Genomic DNA, 18,404 nt, shown 5'->3' with positions numbered 1-18,404 from the left:
GTCAATGAAAGCTCCGATTTACGTAAATTTGATGCCAAATGTAGATACTGTTTGTTTTCAGAGAACCAAAGGGTTTTAATGAGTTTGACGAAGAGTTTTATTAAAATTTAGCTTAATTCTTGTATTTTGCCTTCAATTGTTATTCTTTTGGCAGTCTGATTTTTAAGTTTAACCCCTCAAAGATCCAAATCTCTTCCTCAAGAGGTACAAGTGAACCTTTTCTATTCATTCAGTTGTTACCTAATGTCTCTTATATTATTGAATGCATTTGTTTTAAGGAAATTTCTGTGATTTTTTGATTTTGTCATTTTTTTTATATTACTTTAGTCAAATTTTTGCTTATTCTCAGTAAATACAGGTCAATCTTTCTTCCATATAGAATTAAAACTAAGTTTGTAACCGATTTCGTTAACAGATGGTCTTCTTGCTTTTGTTACTACGAGTTTTCATACAAAACTTTCTGATTTTTGTGCATAATTGCCCAATTTTGCTAATGTTTTCGTTTCTTTTGAAAAATGTCACATTATTTAACAATCTATATGAAAAAAGCTTGACAACATTTGAAACTGAATTTTATTTTTGTTTTCATAACAAATGGTCTAGAGGGGTGCGAAACCGTTCTCTTCCAGACATTGTTTTTTATTTTTGCCCTTTATTTGTTGTTAATTTTTGTTGTCATATGGCAAATTTTGTGTAACTAAAGGTCTCAGTGACCAACTCTAGATAAACAAGTGAACTTAAATAACTGATATTGGTTAACAGTTAATGGCTGTTTTGACTTTCGACATAAATTTCTTGAAAAAAAGAGTAATAGTATTCTTCAACTTATCCCTTTTTGTTCTGGTTTGCGTTTTTTTTCGTATATTACAATGTAGTATCATTTTCGTAATTTAACCTCATTATTTAGAGCTCTTTTGAATGTTTTGTTGAATCAAACAAAATATATTTTTTTGTTGTTTAAATTTTTTAAATGATGTCTTCAGGGCTTAGACAATTTGTTTCAGAAGAATTTTGTGAAGTTTAGACAGTTTTCAGATTTTGTGGTTCTTTTTGTTGTCATTTTGTGGTGGTATTTTTACAAAAAGATGTTATGGTGATCAAGGGAGACGCAATTGAAGATGTTATATCCTCGCGGTTAATATTTTTTGGTTAATCGCGGTTAAAATTAATGGCTTCAAAACTGTGGTTTCGTAAAGTTGTTTGTGAAATTTATTAGTTCAGATTGTATTTAATGTTATTATTTAGTCTTATGATTTAGTCTCGTTAAAAACAGTCGCAATTATTTTTACAAGTAGTTTCAAGACAAACTGTCTACTCTTTTAGTCGAAAGCGTTTGTTGGCTATGAATTTTGAAAATATTTGTTTTTTTTTTTAAAAAAAAGAGATAGATTTTTAGAGATCTGCCAATTTTATTTCTTTTAAGTTGTAGCTAAGCATCTCTATATACAATTTACACAATTTATCTTTTGAAATGTAATTTGCTCTCCATAACGGTTTTATTTTCCTCAAATGGTCTTTCTTCTTGGAACAACCAGTTTTCATAAAACCAATTTTTGTGATTTTTGCAAATTTGCCCCCTTTTTTGTAGGTTTTTGTTTTCTTTTCACAGTATCACAATAATGGGCGTCATTTGACTTACAAATGTTGCCATCTGCAAAAAGTGCAAAAGAAGATTTTTATTGCTTTTAGTGATCAGCTTAATATTAATTGATCGGGGGGACATCGTTTTCGTGCATAAATTTTCGTGCAATTTTTTCATTTTTGCTTGTATTTGTCGTTCTTTTTGTAGTAGTACGACATATCCTGGATAATGAAAGGCCTCAGTCGCTCTCTATTGGGGGTATAAAAGACTATCTCAATGATTTCATTTGATGTGTAATGTTTCTAATCAGTTCGAAATTAATTTTTTTTAAAAAAAGCAATGTTTTAATAAACTTTTGCCACTGTTGCCAAGTTGCATTGAGAAAAAGTCCCATATTATGTTCCAAAAACTACCGGTTAATCTTCTTAGTGTAATTTTTATCTGATGCCTTTTTGATTTGGTTATTATTGGTTTTCAAAAAATGGACAAGGAGTTTTGGTCGTAATTAATATTTGTAACAATTTGATTTTTATTGCCGTTCTTTCTGGTAGTCATATTATGGTTGCCACAGGTCTCATAGGCCCTTTAGAGTAGATTGTTTTGTTTTTTTTCAGTAGTTTGTTGAACTATATGTTGATATGTTAATTTTTTTATCTCTTCCTCATTTGGTAGACAATTAAGTGAAAAATGTAGATGAGCGGGGTCGGAACTTAATGTGCGAACGCACATTACCGAGCCTCCTTGTTCTCATTTTAAAATTTGTTTACTTCATTTTGATTATCTTGCATGCCACACGAATTTACTAAAAGTTCTGAAAATTGATGAAATTTTAGTTAATGGTTGCGGGTTTTTTGTCTAACAAAACAACTTTACTCGTTTTGAAGGCAAACATTTTCAATGTAACAATTTAAAAAAATGATTTAAAGTACTAGTAATATGTATGGTCAATTTCATTAGTTAATATTTGCAAACGACAAAAATTGACACTGTTACATTCTTATATCCGTTCTATTGTGTTTCTTAAATTTTGGCGACACTTCAATTTGTGATGAAAAATGAAAAGACTATTCTATGTTTACCAAACTTTTGTTTAAAAAAGTGGTGCCAATAATGTTAAAAGGTGACCTGATCAACCACCTGGGAAGAAAAAGTGAACAAATATTTGATTATTCACGACTGGTTTTCGATTAGCAAGGTTCCAGATGTAAAATAGATTAGTCTAGAGAAAGCCGAAAAATTGAATTCTATTGACAAATTTTAATTAAAAAGTGCAAATTTAGAAAGTTTGGTGCCTCAAAAAACGAGAAATAAATTGAGCCAGGAGGAAATACAATTCAGAACGGTTCGTATTGAATGCCAAACAAATTCCGCTGAGGCTGAGTTAATTTTTTACATGTGTTTCATATTTTAATGTTTAACACAGGTACTTTTTCAACTCAGGTATACTTTTGTACCATAGCCCAGAGCCCCGTGAAATGTAGACATTGCCCACGACGCACTGCCAAGGGAACCCTTTTCTTAAAACTTGGTAAATAAAGCCTTTTACCGTATAATGCTAAATTATTGGGTACGCTTTTAATTTTTAACATTTGGCAGTATGTCCGGTCAACTTTGAACGTTCCTCAGATCTGTCTTAACGCATGTCGTCAAAATAGCAAGTTTTTCACAGCGATTTTTAATACTCAACATCTTACCAAGTTTTCAGTCTGAAAAAAAGTTCTTAACGATCTGTTTTTTTCCCGTAAATTTTAGCTTAGGAGGTGAAAAAATCATCTTAAATGAATGCTTTATGCTACCTAGTTTTATAACGCTTTGCTGTATGCTCGTTTTTTCTTAATTTTTAGCCCGCCCATGTTAATTATCGTGATATTGTTTGCTGTCATTTTTGAGTTGCTGCTGTAAATTAGGTGCTTTTTTATTTTGGCCACTTTATGGGAACTCACACGTTGTGGTTTTTATTAGCCGCTATTGTGTGTAAGTCTACGTTTGAAAATACAGAAATGATCAGTAGTAATTGGTAAAAAATCTTGACGAAGAATAAAAAAAACCAAGAGAAGGCCAATAATAGCCCCCATTATTGCTGTGTGCCTATTAATAATTGCTTCAAACGTTCGAGAGCAATTATTTATTTTATTAAATTATTTTGAAACAGAAAGTAATTGAGAATAGACGTGTTACCGTTCGATTCGGTTTAATCTTTGGATCTCTTCTCCTCTTGATTGAATTACTGCGAACTTGCTTCTTGTAGTTCTCTGTAGGTTTCTTCAAGTAAAAAAACTTCACTGTTTTCGATCGGCTGAACAAACAAACAAACCAAAAGTTTTTCATTCCCATAAATTCAAATGAAACGGACAAAAGCAACTTCAAACTTCATTTTCACAATAATTTTCTACTTTCATTGAAATATAATTATCATGATAATTAATGGATAATTGCATTTAATTAATCGCCTACTCAGAAAAGTGTCTTGTACGCCGTTCTGCACATAAAAATCTTTAAAAATTTTTCGTGAAAACAATCTTATGAGCGAGATAACTCATTGTTGATAATTCTTGGTGCTACTTTTGGCCATGACAAAATATAGGTTCTACTTCTTTTCACCCCGGTTCATTTAACGCCGCATATTTTAACCCCGTATCTTTAAACCCTCTATCATTTATCCCCTATATCATTTCACCCTTTCTCATTTCATCCGTCAATTAGCCATTGACATTAAAGGCATATTTTGTCATAATTAAGTAGATAACTTAAACACATGTTTGGTACTGATAGTTCCACATAAAGCCCCACGGACCGCTAAGGTATGGCCATGGCCCTCGACTTCATCATTTGAATAGCGTTCTGGTTATTTTATATGTTCATTTGTAAGTGTTTGTTTAATTAACTCTTTCTTTGAATTGAAGGATAGATAACAGCTGACGCAAGCTTGTTCTGCGTTATGACTGAAGGTATTCATTTCTTAAGGGGAAAAATTTACAAAATAAAAAATTGAATATCAGTAGTATAGTAAACTGCGGATAGTCTACCAAATCTCAAATGAACATATCTCACTCGCCTCGCTCGCTCGATATCTCCATTCAAGATTGGGTAAACTATCCGGCAGCCTACTAACGCTCGCTCAATACTTCGCATCTCACCGTTCGTCGCTTCGCAAGTCACTCTCGCTTACTACTAGCTCATACTTCGCTTTCGCTCTAGCTTCGCATATTATTAATATAGAATATGTGTATATATAGAGAGAGCTTACTACTAGCTCATGCTTCGCATTCGCTCTAGCTTCGCATATTATTAATATAGAATATGTGTATATATAGAGAGAGCTTACTACTACGCTTACTAAAATTTGATTAAATATGTTCACATAATGATAAAAAATAATTCGAATGCCTGTGTATCCACACTTTGGCAAGCATATAATTTCTGCTATACTATGATAGATACCCCCTTATTCGTAATCAAGATTCTCGTCATTACATTCAATTAATAAGGTTGATAGATATTCTTTAATCTTGAAAAGGTTTGATATTATATAATCTCTAGGAAACAAATTATTCAATTAACTTTTTCATGCTGTTTAATTCTTCAATCATATTTCTAATAGAGTCAGGATTTAATTTATTTTTTAAAAAGAAATCATCTCTAAAATTAACATTATTTATAATAACATGCATTTTGATAGCTTAAAAGATTGTAAAAAATCTTATCACTAAAATGTAATATAATATTAGGAGTAGTTTTCACAGCTGCAAGAACGACTGTCTCATCTTGTTGTAGTCTACTACTAGCATAGTCTATAAACATACCACTATGTTCAATCGCTTTCAAAACAACTTCTTTATCATCTTTTAATTCATCACTTACAAATTCGAACCATGCACAATTTCTATCAATTAATTTCAACATTAAATCTTTATCAAAAATTATATCTACTTCATCATCGTTCTCATACATATTTAAATAATAATCAATTATTTTTTCTTCTTTTGAATATGTAAAATTAGTTCGCTCATATGGATCTTCAATTTCATCACAATATTCATTCAAACACTTTTCAGATATCTCACAAATATTAACAAATTCAATAAATTTTCGATTTATAGGTGAAGTAGAATTCGAATCAAGCCATTCAACTAAACATTTCTCTTCATATATATAACCATCACTACACATAACAGGATTTCTGATTCCAATACTATTGATAGGACACTTCGGTACCATTTATATATACACAATTATTTGAATTAAATATAGTTGAGAGTAAAATTGAAATAATTATATTAGAAATTGATAACAATACTAATAAAACAGATATTAAATACATAGCCAATCTAAAATTATAAAATTCATTATCAGTTTGAATCATCATTTATAATTAAATAAATTATCCAATTATAAATGAAAACGAAATTATATCCAAAATCTCCAGTACGAGTAGTAATATCAGGTCCATCAGGCTGTGGAAAAACCTGTTTATTAACAAAATTAATAACTGAAATAATTAATGATTATACTCAAATATATATTTATTCTCCATCAATCTATCAAGAAACATATTCAAAATTGATAGAATGTTTCGAAAAAAAATACCACCAAAATCAATTCCCAAAGTATTGAAAAATAATAAATCTATTGATGACATTATTAGTGATGAAAAATTTGAACCTTCTGAAATCCATATATTTCCCTATCAAAACATTGATGAATTAAAATATCCAGAAGAATACGAAGCCGAATCAACTGCTATTATATTTGACGATCTCAATCAAAAAGAAATGGAAGATTCAAGAGTAGCAGCACAATTCAAAAGATCACGAAATAAAAATATTTCTGTTTTCATTATTAGTCAAGATTATTATGAACTACCAAAAAGAACAATAAGAGAAAACAGTAATGTTTTTCACTTATTCAGACCAAATAATAGTAGGAATGTTCAAAGTCTATATCAAGATAAAGCCAGTATGGATATGATTATTGATGAATTTAAATGCTTATGCAATAGCTGTTGGCAAACTAAATTTCAACCACTGACAATCGATATATCGAAAGATAAATATTGTGGAAGATATAGAGTAGGATTAGATACTATTTTTCTTCCTAATTCTGATCCGTTATTTTGAAATTATAAATGACGTTTTATTCTCCTAAGAATGATGAAGAGTTAGAAAAAATCAAAACAATTATCGAACAGAAAAAAAAGTCAAAAAATGAATCTCAATAAGAAAATACAGAAACAAACACTAAATTATGATTTAGCTGAGCAATATGCTCCCATTACAAATCTCCAGAAAAAAACAACTGAAGATATTAAGAAGGGTCAACAGGAACAAAAACTAGCTATTGAAGACCAAACAAAAGCAATTAGAGATCAAACAAATATAATGACTAATATGCTTCCAGAATTACCAGAAGAAATGCCAGCAATACCAGATAACGAAGTACAAATAAACGCTACTGATGGTGGTATTTCCGATAAATTTAATCGTATAACAAACAATGGCAGCTATGCTAAATTTAATTTTATAAAAAAGGATTTAAATAATTATTCTATTAATGAAAAACCTTTTCAAATCGTTGACAAAAAATTAAAATTTGATAATAAAGAATATGAAATATCCCCAAATTTCTTCGAATTATTTAGGCCTAACAATAAAATAACTGCTAATAATTTATCAATAATAGAAAGAGAAGCTCTCCTAGATTTTGTAGAAAATGCGGGTGGGTTAGGTAGAGATGTGAAATCTAAATTATATCAAGCTATTAAATTAACAGAAGCATTAAATGAAGATTCAGATTTCGATGGAAATGCAGAAAATTTTGCTGATATAGAATTACGACGTGAGGAAAATGCTTTCAATAGAGCACTTGAAGGTAGAGGTGTTACTAACTATGTATTCTTATCATCAAATCCCGACTCTCTAGTTGAAAGATTAGAAGTCCTTGTAGGTGAACATTTTGCAGGTAATAAAAATGCATACAGAGAAGCCTCAGCAATTTTGCACGAATTGTTAAAAATGGATGAACTTTCAAAAAATGAATATGAGAATGGAATGAATATTTTCATTGAATAAATGAATGAACTTCTACCAGTTTTAGATTCTATTGAAAAAAATACTCGCCCTTTACCACAAATTCCTAATGAAGTTAGTTTCAAGACTGATTATTTTAAATTAACTTTTCAAGATAGTATTGACGTTTCAGATGGTGATTATATTATGGGAGTTACTTCTTTTAATACTTAGAATTCTATATTCAACGTAAATTCTAAAAATAATAAAATTGTTTATCATGATGGAGTCGAATGGAGAGAGATAATTTTTCCCTATGGAGCTTATGAGATTGAACAGATTAATGATGAAGTTAGTAGACAAATTTCTCTCAAACTTGAATTTGAAGAAAGCCCCATAATTATTGAAGCTAACACTGCCACACTTCATTCTATTATTCATCTTAGTGATAATTACAAAATTGAGTTTACACAACCTAATACTCTTCCAAATCTTCTAGGATTTGAACCAAAAATCATATCAAATACATTTAATTATTCTAAGAATAAAGTTATTATTATCGATATACATCGTATTCATTTGTGTTGTGATTGTATAGTGGGATCTCTACAAAATGGTCAACCCTCAAATATTTTATTCACAATTATTTTAAATGAAGTTCCTGGTGCAAAAATTGTTCGTGAACCTAATCTTGTTCTTTATAAACATATATATAAAGATAAGATAGACAATATAGGATTTTGGTTTGAAGACAACAATGGAAATCGAGTTGAAATGCATGGAGAATCAATAGAATTTACTCTTCATATGAAAAAGAATTCTTAATATATAAATGACTCTAAATCCAAATCCAAAATCAAAAACAAAACCTATAATCCAACCGAAACCAATAAAAAAGACTAAGCTCACTAATGAAAATTATACTAAACTCAGAAAACTAACGGGAGGTGGTTTTGTTCGAACTTATAAACAATGATTTTGTCAATATCAATGGCTGAAAATTTTGTACAAATTACTATATCAGAAAACTACCAATTGGATAGACCTGAAATAATCGATAAAACGAAATATAAATCAGATTTTGTTGCATATCGCCCGACTTCAATGGTGGCTGTTAATGGAACTTCCCCTTTCAATATTGTTATTCCTAGAGAAGATGTCTATTCAGATCCAAGAGATTCATATATAGATTTAGAAGTAGAAATTGTTAAAAATGCACCACCCGTACCACCTGCAACTGATCGGTATGCAGATGGAGACAATATACAACCGAATAATTTGTTTGGTATTAGTTTATTCAGAGAGATGTCATTAAAGTCATTTGGTTCAAAAGTATTAGAAACTATTGATAATGTTTATATTGCTAGTCTGATGTACAAACTTTTATCTGATAATGAAGAAGATATGATGATTATCTATAGGAAAGATTCGGGTGATGGAACAGCAATTGATGAAACAAAACGTGATAGATTAATCAACGATACACCAGAAAAAGGTACAATTTTTACTAGAATCTATTTGAAAGATGTTTTTGGTTATATAGCTCATCTCGATAAAGTAAATTATGGTCTGGGATATACTCTAACAATGAAACGAGCAGATATTGGCCAAAGTATATATAATACAATCGCTGGTGATGCTGCTGCTAGTAATGCTAAAATAGAAATTAAAGATATTGTTTGGTATGTTAGACATGATACCCCGTCATTTGATAATATCTCTCTTGTTAATGAACATATTCTAGCAAAAAAGAACACAGAATATTCATATGTAGCAAGAACGGTATCATCAAAACAAGTGAATTCAAATAATAAATGGAGAATGGAAATTGGATCTTTATCTGGTATTAATATTCCGATATATGTTACTGTAGGATTTCAATCACAAGCAAGAACAGGTCCCAATCAACGTCAAAATAATGCAATATTTGATAGGCTAGATGTTATTGAAGCTTCTTGTAATATTGGTTCAGTAAGGTATCCTGAACATGAATATCAAGTAGATTTTGATCGCAATATGTATAACGAACCCTACAATGAAATTCGAAGATTTTACAAAGACTATAATAAAGGTGAAGGATCACCAAACATTTCATTTAAAGATTTTAAGGAACTTTATAACCTTTGGGTATTTGATCTCAGAAACCAAAAAGATAATCCTTCATTACAACCAATTACAGTTGAATTCAAATTTAGGGTAGGATATGATGCTGTAGGTGCAGATTATCAAGCAACAGCTTTAATACTATCACAAAAGATTATTTCAGTATCAAGCGATGGTCAACGACAATTTGATATTATCTAAATGAATAATTTTATGAAACAACACAATCTACAAAATAAGTCAACATCAGCAAAAAAAATAATTGAAGTTGCTAATAATATAGGTTTAAAAGACTTCAGAATATATATTAGAACAGATAAATTAAAAACAAATCAAGGTATTATAAATTTAACAGAAAACCCCAATAAAGGAACTCATTGGGTTGCTTTCTATGTCTCACCATTAAAAGAAGCAGTTTATTTTGATAGTTTTTTTGTTGAGATTCCAAAAAGTATAGCTAATCAACTAATTGAAAAAAATGGGAAATGGTGTGAGTCTTATGTTAGTTCCAACTCAATACAAAATATTAATGAATATAATTGTGCTAGTTACTGTTTATATTTCCTATGTTTAATGAATAGTGGTCAAAGTTTCAAAAAGGCTATTATGACGATAATAAATTACTGATAAATTTGGAAGACCAGTTTATAAGGGAAATAGTAATAATTCAAATGGTGTTACTAAGAGTTATGTTCGAGCGAATTATATTGAATCTGAAATGGAAGAAGATATTGATTTGAAACAGAAATTTAAATTTAAAAACTTAGTTGAGCCCAGTGATGTAAATGATGCTGCTAACAAAGCATATGTTGATAAAAATATTAATGAAAGTACATTACTAAGAATTCCAATATATGAACCACTAACAAATGATTATGTATCCCTAAAAAAATACAGTGTCAGATAAGGTAGTTGAATTAGCTACTACAATTTATGTCAAAGACGATATCTCAATTAAAAATTATAATAAAACAAATGATACAATAGATTCAATTGATATTGCTAATCATGATTTTACTCCGGAAATAGTAACTCTACCAACAAAACAACACATGGATGAAAAAATTGATGAAAGATCACTACTACGAATTCCTTATTATGAAAATTTTCAAAACGATTATATTCATCTTGTAAATGGGTTAACTGGAGTTAACTTTGCAACCACTGAATATGTTGATTCTAAGTTAAACAGAACTAGGATATCAATAAATGAACATCCTGACATACTGCGTAAAGATTTGGAATACACATTTGGAAGTAAATTTGTATATAATAATTTTTATGAAATTTATTCAACTGGTAGAACTAACGCTAGTAGTGAGATTTCTCCAGATCACAGTTTTCTTGGAATACCATATACTATTTTCACAGTTACAGGACCAAATGCAAAAGTAGCACAAATTCATATTTCTAATCTTAATGTGAATATTGGCTCTCAATACACACTAGGATTTTTAATTAGATCACAATCACTGAAAAATATTAAATTTGGGTTTTCAAAACAATTTTCAGAACATGTGTTGAGTTATGATTTCGAGCTTATTGAATTAACAGCAACACATACTAACCCTAATGACTTCAAGGTGTTTATTGATTTGGCTTCTTTTTCAGTGGGTGAGACAATAGAAATAGCTGCATTATATATTGAAGCATTAAACACTTCAGATCAAATAAATGAAAATATAGATTTAAAATTTCAACATAAAGTTATAAATAGCGATGATCCAACAGGTGAATATGATCTAGTTACTAAGCGATATATAGACTCACATAGTAATATTGTTTATAATAACAAAATAAACAACTTTAACAACAATAGACTAACAAATATTGCAAACCCAGTTAACACTAATGATGCTGCTACGAAAAACTATATCGATAATGATAACACAATTGTTAGAAATAATAAACATAACAATTTCAATAATAATATAATTAGTAATATTGGAAACCCAGTTAATACTAATGATGATGCAAATAAGAATTACATAGATAACCATATTAATATAGTATATAATAACAAAGAAAATAGTCTCAATAACAACAAAATTACAGATATTGGAAATCCAGTAAATGCAATTGATGCTGTCAATAAAGCATATATCGATAGTGATACAACAATTGTTAGAAACAATCAAGTTAACAATTTCAATAATAACAGAATTATGAATATTGGATACCCAGTTGATGATAAGGATGCTGTTACTAAAAGTTATATTGATGATAATGTAAAAGCAGCAATCTCAACACATCCATATGTTCTGAAATATCAATTAGAGAAAATCTTTGCATCACCACATATTTTTGACAACTATTATGGATTGAAATATAATGAACTCCCTTTCGATGGTGGTAATAATACAACAAGTTGTACTGTTAATGATATATCATTCTTGGGTGAAAAATATGAAAGATACAAATGTGTTGGTAATAATAGTTATACAATGCATATTCAAAAGAGTAACCTTCCAGGGATGAAACAAAATAAAACTTATAAGATGACATTTATTATGCGAGGTGTTAATAACAGTATCGGTAAACAAGTTGGATTGGGAATTTATCGAGAAAGTGGTCTATCTGAAAAAAATTCTATATTGAAAGAATCTTGGTCATTTGTTGAAAGTGATGAAGTTGTTAATAATTCTATTCATTCCAATTTCTTCTTGCGATTAAATGGTTATAGTGCTAATCTAGCTGTAAATGATGAGGTAGATGATGCTGGTTTATACATAAAAGAAATTGACTCTATAAACAACTTCAATAACACAATAATAACCAATGTAAAAAATCCTGTTGACCCACAAGATGTTGCAACTAAACAATATGTAGATAATCGCAATCGAGTTATCGAAATTAAATCAAAAACTATTATGCTATCTAGTGGAAGAATAATTCGTGCAGGCTTAAGTGGCTCAGTCAATACCACTATGACACAAAATTTTATAATTAACGGATCAAGCGTAACAAGTTTTATCAAACCTTCAAATGAAGATAGATCTATAACAGTATTTCAAAATCCTATTGAATTATCAAGTGGTGATGAATTAACTTTCCATTCTAGTAATAGTGTTGATGTTTTTGCAATTTGGGTTGAAGTTGACCTGTAATTTGCTTAGATAAATGGATAACTACTATGTAATTTTCAGAAATGGTAAAATGATCGATTATCAATTGTTAAAAAATGGTGTGTTAAATGCAAATGAAAATGATACAGTTATTGAGTTTAAATTCGATCCAAATCTAACAAAATTATCACTCGACGAAAATAACAATATTGTTCAAACAAATATTATATCGAATGATAAGAGGATATTACAACTAGTAATGAAATATTTGCTAACTAATAATATTTTCAAATATGCTAATAAAGTTAACACTGGAGAATTAGATTGTGACAAATTTATAAAACATATAGAAAATAGTCTAGATTTTAAACTATTAAATGACTAATACCTATAAAGACCTAAACAAAGATATTGAAGCAGATCTCATCTCAGTTAGAAAAAAAGATAATGGTATCCGAGATTTACAATATAATTACCTAAAAATTAATTATGAAGGGGTGATTAAGAAGTAAATTGATGATGAAGAGAAATTCAAGAAAAAATACAAAGCCCTAAACACAAAGAAAGGTGTTTCAATTGTAGCAGGAATAATTACTGGTATTCTGGGAGTAACTTCGGGTATAACTCTGACTGCAACAGGTGTTGGTGCAATCGCGGGTGTTCCAGTAATAGCAACTAGTGGTTTGTTAATTTCGATCACAGTTACAGTTATTAACGAATATATATCAAAATTAAAAGAACGATATCTGAGATTGAGAACATTCACTAATAAAATAAGAGTTGATTATGAAAAAGCGTTGAAGAAATCGATGGTTGATAAAGTTATTGATGAGAAAGAAGGATTAGAACTAAAGAAAATATATGAATTTTACTTGAAAAATCAGAAGAAGATTATGAGTGAAACTAAAGTTAGTGTTGAAGATATTTTTGGTGATATGGTTGAAAATGTTATCAGTAATGAGCAATTACAAAAATTGAGTAGTTTTTTAGCGAGTGTGAAGTAAGCATATCAATTAGAAAGTCATTGTTCAAAAAAGAGATAGATATTAGCTTAAAACCTATACACTCAGCAAGCGTAGCATTTGCGCCAGAATTACCACCATATGACGAAATTATTTGAAAAATAAGTTGCTTAATAAAAAAATGAGTAAGCGATGTACCAAGTGTGAAATTGAAAAATCGTTTTCTGATTTCTATCCTAATGTGAGAACTAGTGATGGTAAACAGTCTCAGTGCAGAAATTGTAGTAATGAACAAAGTTTACAATGGAAGCAAAACAACTCTGAAATTGTAAAAAAAGTATGGTCGAGAATATCAAAATGATAGATATGCTAATGATATGAACTTCAAACTTGCTAAAAATCTCAGAAATAGACTTCGAAAGGCATTATTACTACAAATAACATCAAAAAACGATAAAACTGAAGATTTATTGGGGATAAGTTATTCAGAATTTAGAAATTATATTGAATTCCTAATGACTTCAGATATGGGGTGGAAAAATATTGAATTAGACCATGTTAGACCACTATCTTCATTCGATTTAAAAGATTGCGAACAACTGAAAGAAGCTGCACACTACTCTAATATTCAACCTTTGTTAGCAAAGGATAATCGATTAAAAAGCAATCGCATTCACGAATATGATCTATGGTCACAATCAGAAAAACTATATGATTATGAAACATTTAAGTATTATTCTCAGCTACTAAATGAGTGAAATAACATATTGTGTGGGCGGTCGCCACTATTCACCAACAATTAACGAAATAAAAACTGAAAAAGTTAATCCAAAAACTAATAAACTTATCGTAGTCATAAGAGGTAAATGTACAATCTGCAACAGAAACAAATCAAAGATTTTAACCAAATAAATGACTCGTGGTGAAAACTTTCAGAAACGTGGGAAATGTAATAAAGGTCATTGTAGTACCTTATCAGGGGTAGCTTGGACTGATTTGAACAAAAATGGAACAATTCTAAAATTTCACGACATATGTACAAATAAAAATTGCAAATGTCAAAAGCAGATAACATTTACTCCTAGGCAATTTGAATTAGAAGGTTCGGGTTTTAAGAATTTCATGAAAAAAGTATTTAAGGGCAGTAAGACAGCATGGAACCGTTTTCTAAAACCTGTTGTTAACGAGGTTGCACCTGTAGTTGGTACGATGGTCGCTGCAAAATTGAAAAACCCAAAAGCTGGTCAAACAACTACACAAATATTAAAATTTATTTCAGGTGGTGAAATTTTAACACTAACAGATAATTATGGGGGCGAAGGAGTGAAAATTGGAGATCTAACAACTGGTGGTGCTTTATATCTTTATCGCTGATTAAATGAAAAAGGACTCAATTAAAATTTTCGTTGTTGAAATTTATGATAATCCACCTAAAAAGATTTACCCAACTAAAAAAACTATTGTTAAAAGCATAGATGATGATTGGTCAGCTGATCTATTAGATCTTGTAGATTATGGTGTTAAAAATAATAGAGGTTGTCGTTATATTTTAGTAGTTATAGACAATTTTTCAAAGTATGGATGGACAATTCCACTGAAAAATAAATATGCAACTACTGTCAAAGAAGCATTTGAACAAATAATAAAAACTTCAAAAAGAAAACCAAACTTAATTGAAACCGATGATGGAAAAGAATTCGCTAACAAAATCTTCGAATCTTATCTAAAATCTCAAAACATTAAAATTTATTCTAGATATACATCGAAGGGTGCAGTTTTTTCAGAGAGATTTAACAGTACTATAAGGAATCTTTTGAAAAAACCAGTATTTGAAAATGGTGACGCTAACTGGATTGATACTCTTGACTCAATAATCAACAAATATAATAACACAATTCACAGTTCAACAAAAATGACACCAATTCAAGCTTCTAAAGTTATAAATCAAAAGAAAGTATTAAATAACTTGCAAGATAAGCGGAAAAAACAAAAACCGAAATTTAAATTAGGAGACTTAGTTAGAAACGCTGACATTGATAAAACTTTCTCCAAAGGTGATACTACAAATTGGAGTAATAAGCTATATATGATAACAGAAGTAATTCATGAGACTATACCGAGTTACCATATTGATTTTTTGCCTGAAAGATATAATCAATCAATATTGAAGAAGTCAAAATTAACACTAAGCGAAAATGATCAAGTTATGTCAAAACTAAAAATAATTTGAATAAATTTAACTATAATAAATGAAATACATTAACGGAAAATTTTATAGAGAACTTGAGAATGAAAAATATATAATTCATGATGGTAAAATTATGTTTGAAACAAAAATGCCAAAATCATTGAAAACTAGATATGAAGTTATATTCAATACTAAACTAACAAAAACACAAACAGTAGTAGAATTAGACGATGGGTTACTACAGTTATTGGAATCACAGAACCAAAAAAACTTACAGAAGATGAAATAATTATGAAATATGCTACTATGTGTGTGAGCTGCAACCGAAGATTTTTTATTGAATTTCCATATGAATATAGATGTTTAATCTGTAACGCTAAAGCAATAAAACCAAAACAAAAACTAACAAAATTACAAAGAAAAAGACGAGCTAATTTCAGTAATAGATTTAAATATGCAGAGTTGAAAATATCAGTTATTTGTATGGATGTTATGCAGCTCTATCGTGAGTCAAATCCAAATTTAATAGCAGCAAATTTATTATTATTGAAGAAATCGAAATTAAATTTTAATGATACTTTATTTGAAAAATATTGTAATATGCTTGATAATTTAGGCTTTAGTGTGGTTTTAGATGCAAAAGGTGTGTGGGTGTATGGATATGAAGCATTAAGGCTCGTTAAATGGTTACAATCAGATAAATATTATGATAACATTAATTATTTTGATTTAATTTACACTATAATGAATAAAGACAAAAACATAAAAATAACTTTAGAAGTTTTTGATAGTATAAATGAGCTTACCAAGTGACTCCGAAACAATATATAGTGATAGCGATTACTCCAAGGATGAATCTATACACGATTCTGATTTAGATTTTATTGATGATTCTGACCTTAGCACTAGCGATAGTAGTAGTGATGAAGATTTTCAAGATAAAAAATGTACTATTTTCAAGTCAACAGTAATAATTCGCTAAAATATTACTCGAACAAGTTTGACAGTTTTGTTGAGTTAGTAAATAACACTAATTTTGATTTTGATTATGTAGATAAATTTGGCTACCAAGTATACTTCTTTCAAAATGATAAATTATTAAATATTCTTGTTTAATAAATGATCACAACTAACAATGAAAATTATAGAGAATTACCCACACATATAGCAGAAAAATATATTATTCATAATAATCAAATATGGGTTGAAACTACTGAACCAAAATCTATCAGAGAACGATATGAAATTAATAATAATGTGAAGTTGAATAAAAATCAAAAAGTAGTAGAATTTGCCAACGGAACAGTGCTTATTAAATGAAAATATTTTTAAATGATAAATATTATAGTTTAGTTAAGGATAAAAGATTTATCATCCATAACAACAAAATATATAAATTATCAAATTTATCTGTAAAACCAACTATAGAGTCATCTATACCAGAAGAGTGTAGTTATTGTGGTAGCTCAAGACTTTTCAAATATGGTGATAATAAGTTACAGTGTGATATCTGTGATAGACTAATGTATATTAATAAGCCTGTGATAAGAAAGCGACAAACTAGATATACTCATCGAAGAAGATATGCTAGAAATAGACTCTACAACATAGCAGATAAATTACCTGATACTAACAACATTGAAAAATTGGTATATCATTTAACTATACTCAAAAAATCTAAATTAAGTTTCAATAATGAATTATCTAAAAAATATAACAATATGCCTGAAGACTTTGAACCAATCAAGATTAATATTTAAAAAGTTGTATATAGAGCAATTGCTAATGGTTTAAGATTTGAAAATTATTTGAAAATGGATCACTATTTAAACAATATAAATTATTTTGACTTATTATATTTGTTACTTTGTTATGAGGGTGGTAGTATAGTAATAATTTGATAATATTTTTGAAAAATGCTATTTTTATTTGAATAAATTATTTCCTAATAAATGAAGACAACTAAACATAATTCAAAAAGTCAAATCGATGTAGGTGAATTCCTACGTATGAGTGAAAGACAAAATCGCTCTAGACGAATCCCTGAAGATATAGATCTTGGTGAATTCTTTAGAATAGCCGAAAGTAGATCTAACAGAATAGTCAGAAAAAATATACATGAAATTAGAGAAAAAATGAAAGAGAGCAAAGGTTTTGATTTAGTTGGAAACATAAAAATTAATGGAATATCCAAAAAAACTAATATGAGATTCAGATCGGTAAAAGATTTCGAATCTTACATAGAAAAAATAGATAATCATTACGACGGAGATGAAGTTATTTTCACAGGTGATAGTATCGAATATGATGTGCCTGAATTCAAACCTGTTAAAAGAAGTAATTACGGAAAAGGTACTAACTATTTAGCAGATATAGAAGAATTTCATGGAGATAAATGCTTCATTCCAAGTGGTAATAACTGTTTTCTCAAATGTATAAATTATCTAACTAGTAAAGACTATAAAAACGAATATTTTGAATTCATTCGGAATGAAGACC

Source organism: Convolutriloba macropyga, chromosome 1 (assembly GCF_964194025.1).
Source record: "Convolutriloba macropyga chromosome 1, txConMacr16.3, whole genome shotgun sequence".
Lineage (NCBI taxonomy): Eukaryota > Metazoa > Xenacoelomorpha > Acoela > Convolutidae > Convolutriloba > Convolutriloba macropyga.
The sequence above is the reverse complement of the archived record's forward strand: the minus strand, read 5'-3'. Positions refer to the sequence as shown.